Source organism: Palaemon carinicauda, chromosome 32 (assembly GCF_036898095.1).
Source record: "Palaemon carinicauda isolate YSFRI2023 chromosome 32, ASM3689809v2, whole genome shotgun sequence".
In the NCBI taxonomy this organism is placed as follows: Eukaryota; Metazoa; Arthropoda; class Malacostraca; order Decapoda; family Palaemonidae; genus Palaemon; species Palaemon carinicauda.
In genome coordinates, this window is record NC_090756.1 from 1,233,960 (window position 1) to 1,238,764 (window position 4,805).

The following is a 4,805-nucleotide window of genomic DNA, read 5'->3' on the forward strand; positions in this document are numbered from 1 at the left end:
CAGAATACCCTAAAGCCATCTCAAGTAACATTACCTGAAGATGGAATAGTTTTTAATGAAATAAAAAGGTACATTGGATACACAAATCAGTAAAAATTTTCCAAGGTCTTATATCAAAGTTAAATTCCTATCTCTCCCAAAAGTAACTTTCCTATATCTTCCAAAATAGTTTATATAGGACATATCCGTTTTGACGCTGTTACTGTTTTTAGAAGGATATTATTAATTTATTCTCATTATTTATTTAATTCCTTATTTCCTTTCCTCACTGGGCTATTTTTCCCTGTTGGAGCCTTTGGGCTTATAGCATCTTGGTTTTCCAACTAGGGTTGTAGCTTGGCTAATAATAATAATAATAATAATAATAATAATGATAATAATACTCGTGAAGAACATAAAATAAGATAGTTACCCAACCAGTAAACCCAAAGTATGTGACGTGATATGTACCAACCATTTAACCCGTACAGTATTAAATAAATAATACCTTATCCCATCCCATAAATGTATTTTCAAACTTTAGAAATATTCTTAAAGAATGAAAACGACCACGTTCAAGAAAAGTAAAATAGTTGAAAACAATATGAAATACAAGATGCAAAATACAAAAGTGAAGGTATAGGTCATGAAAATTCATTGAATTAAGAACTAAAAACACAGTAACGAAGAATAAAAAACACTTCATAACAGTTCATATTTTTTGTTTGGAAATTTTATGGCAATTACATTGATTAGTGAAAATAAAACCACATTTTCTTGAAAAAATATTCATAAGTGATAGCTTTCAATTTTTGATTAGTAAAGAATTAAAAGTTTTATCAGAATATATGTATATAAACACGCTTAGGGAAAAAGTGAAATATAAAATAATAAACACCAGTAAAATTATGAAAATTAACAAAAAAATATTTTTAACAAAAATATTTTATTTCCTCCCAAATTTTTGTTAGCTTTATGCAACGCGGTAGGACTGTTTTTACCTTATCTAAAAAAAATTCAGTTTTTTTTTCTCAAATATATTTATATAAAATATTATAAAAATTTTATGTAAAATACATGGCTGCATTATTCATGTAATTTGTTTATCGTTTAACAAATGTGACAGTTTTACAATGTAGGTGAAATATCACTTTTCTTTTTCTTTTTTTCAAGAAGAAAATTTATTCATAGAAATATTTGTAACCTATCATTGCAATAAACATGATCGTATAAACATTTTAAAGCATTTGGCTGTCTTCCAGTGCTATGAAATATTGAACATAACCAAAAAAATCCGGATTGTATATCAATTTTTAGAAATGTACGGCCCTCGCCAGCTTTCAAAAGTTCATAACATTATTTTTCAGATCTATAATTTTTTTTTAAAAATGTGTACGCACCCCACCACCAGCCTTCAAAAATTCAACAATATATTTTTGAAATATGTATGAATTTGAAAAAGAAATGTTTACGTCCCCCCACCAGCTTTCAAAAATCCACAGAGTTATTTTTAAAAAATAGCAATATCACCAAACCCAACTGCTCCCATGTAACAAGTGAAACATAACCAAAGATGATAAAAACCATCTCTCCCTTTTGGGGGAAAGAAATGCCAAAAACCACTTCTAGTAATAGGTGAAATCTTCAACGAAGCAAGAACAGGCGATGGTACTTTGAAGACGTCGACGGTGGGCCTGTATGTAGGTCGGTAGGGGTCCAAGCAGAGCAGTTTCACATAGTTGTATCTTTGGACGCATTTGGACTTGTAACAAGGAGGAAGATACTCGCATCTCTTGTTCTTGTACCTGTAACGAAAGAGATGTAGCTTGTATTACTTGTACTGGCTGTTGAATTCGAATTATTGCATATATACATATGCATAATGTATGTATATCTCTAGAAAGAGAGAGAGACGTTATAAAACCCAAGCTCTTGCGTTTACGGGTGCCATGGCTAAAGAAGAGGTATGGCTCTTGATTCACATTCATTAGGTCCGCGGCTACCTCTCTGACCTACAGCGCACCAGTCCGCCTAGCTGTTAAAGAGTAGTGTGGCACGTGACCTTATCTCTGAAGATATTATTGAGAAACCCGGGAAATATACAAATATACTGATATGGAGCCGTCGCTACCTCTCTGACCTACAGCGCACCAGTCCGCCTAGCTGTTAAAGAGTAGTGTGGCACGCGAACTTATTTCTGAAGATATTATTGAGAAACCCGGGAAATATACAAATATACTGACATGGTGCCGTCGCTCCATAATTTGGAAGGGATCACTGTATATATATATATATATATATATGTGTGTGTGTGTGTGTATATATATATATGTGTGTGTGTGTATATCTATCTATATCTTTCTTCCTCACCTGCATGTCTCCACGCGGATAGACTGTGGAAACTTGTCTGTGTTGATAACGGCCACCCATTCTCCATGAAGGTTCTGCGCCCAACCTGGTCGTAGATATTGAACGGAGCTCTCGCACACGAAGTGGCCACCACCCCTGTTAACAACAACAATTGAGAAAAGGTTAATAATAACAACAATTTTATCAACATCCTCCGAAATATCTGATAATTCCACATTCCATCTGGTGTGATTGGAAGCATTTTTGCTTAATTAGTAAGAGGTCCCAAGTTTGACTCACTTATGGTTAGAAATTCTCTGTTGATTTGTGGCTCTGGTGGTTTATGAAGTGGATTAGGTACCATGTATTTGTGTATATATATATATATATATATATATATTGGAATTAGGTGTTTGGTCTCATGCTCATCCAATTGTGTTTTAATCCACACCAGTCAACACACCACCAGGTACTTAATCCACTTCTTAGGTCAAATCGACGTAGATACTATTTAAAGGAATATGCACAAGGGATTTAAGCTTTCTCTGGGATCGAACCTGGGCCTCTAGCTGGCTAGGAAAGTGCCATAATAATTAGACAACAAATTTTGGATGAGAGAGAGAGAGAGAGAGAGAGAGAGAGAGAGAGAGAGTGCCTTTGATAGAAGACGTTGGAGAGGACGCATCAGGCAACCGACCCCTTAATGTAGAGAGAGAGAGAGAGAGAGGGGTATTTTGGTGGGAGAGGGTGCCTTTGGTTGAAGACATTGGAAAGGAAGGACGCATCAGGCAACTGACCCCTTATTGTAGGGAAACGGAGAGAGAGAGAGAGAGAGAGAGAGAGAGAGAGAGAAATACGCATGCGCACGGGTAGGCTCGCCCTTCCAGCTTACCTGTGACTGTGGAGTGTTCGATTATCGTAATAGATGAGGTCACTCGGAGGGAACTGATAGAGATCACTGTACAGATGTCTCACGTCGTTGTAAAACCGGTCAATGATGGTGTTCACTTTATCCCTGGAATATGGCGAGGAGAAAAAAACATTAAGAACATTGGTAACGTCTCTGCCTGGTGTTTGCCAGTCGGGGGCTCGAGTCCCGCTCAGACTCTTTAGTCCCATTCGTGTCTACAACCTTTACCATCCTTGTGAGCTAAGGTTGGGGGGTTTTGGGGGAGCCTATAGGTCTATCTGCTGAGTCATCAGCAGCCACTGCCTGGCCCTCCCTGCAACCTTACCTTCCTTGTGAGCTAAGGTTGGGGAGGTTTGGGGGAGCCTATAGGTCTATCTGCTGAGTCATCAGCAGCCACTGCCTGGCTCTCCCTGGTCCTAGCTTGGGGGGAGAGGAGGCTTGGGCGCTGATCATGTAATATATGGTCAGTCTCTAGGGCATTGTCCTGATTGCTAGGGCAATGTCACTGTCCCTTGCCTCTGCCATTCATGAGTCACCTTTAAACCTTTAAACCTTTAAAAGCGTACAGAGGAAAAACATTTGACGTATTTCCTCCTGCTAAAAGGATATCACTGACATGAAAAACTGATTGCAATACAGCTATTGGTGTTATAAATAGGGAGGGTTTAAAAGCTATGTTCCTAAATCTTCATTTTTACATGACAATCATCCCGATTAATCAGCTTTGGGGGAAGAAATCATCCTAGCTCTGGAAACTCCTTTTGTCTCGACATATTTCTTTTTGGGTTACTTTTTAAAAGGAAAAATCAAATTTAATATTTTTGCCTTAAGGATTTTTTTTTATTTTTATTTTTTATTATCACTGGATTCTAAATCTTCACTTTTACCTGTTAATCATCCCGAGCTATCTGCTTTGGGGGAAGAAAATTATCCTAGCTCTGGCAACCCCCTATTTCGCCATATACTCCTTTAAGGGTTATTTTTTAAAGTGGGAAATCAAATTTGATATTTTTGCGTTCAGGATTTCTTTTTTCATATCACTTGATTCTGTGTGTTAGATTTAATAAATGTTCTTGAAAGCAATATTCGTCGTACAGAGCTTATCAAGAATTAAATTTACAGTAAAGGGATGTTTGTCAACAAGTATCCTGATTTTTTTCCTCACTGGGCTATTTTCCCTGTTGGAGCTCCTGGGCTTATAGCATCCTTTTCTAGCTAGGATTGTAGCTTAAGGCTTATGTAATGCTTTTTTGAAGTCACTGAAGAAAGCCTGACTTCAAGAAGCATCGGTTACCAAATTGTTGATCGTGGGAACAGAGTGGAACTAGAGAGGAACTCAGTAGAGCGCAGGCCTCCGCCGTGGCTGCTTATTCCTAAACCTTTTGCTCGGCTTTAACCTTGACCTTTGACCTTAACATGTATTATTTAGCGTGGATTTTCATACATTCAAATATGAACGAGGTTTGAAGTCTATGTGACAACGATGTCCAAACCTATGGCTGATTACGTGAATTGGACATTTTGCTTGACCTTTGACTTTGACCTTTGGCCTTGACCCTTGACCTTT

The 4,805-nt window shown here is 37.3% G+C and overlaps 1 pseudogene; it reads right to left on the reverse strand.

Annotated features, from left to right (window-relative positions):
• Positions 1-1,441: 1,441 nt before the first annotated feature.
• Positions 1,442-4,805, reverse strand: part of LOC137625695 (neurotrophin 1-like) — a 31,665-nt pseudogene continuing 28,301 nt past the window's right edge.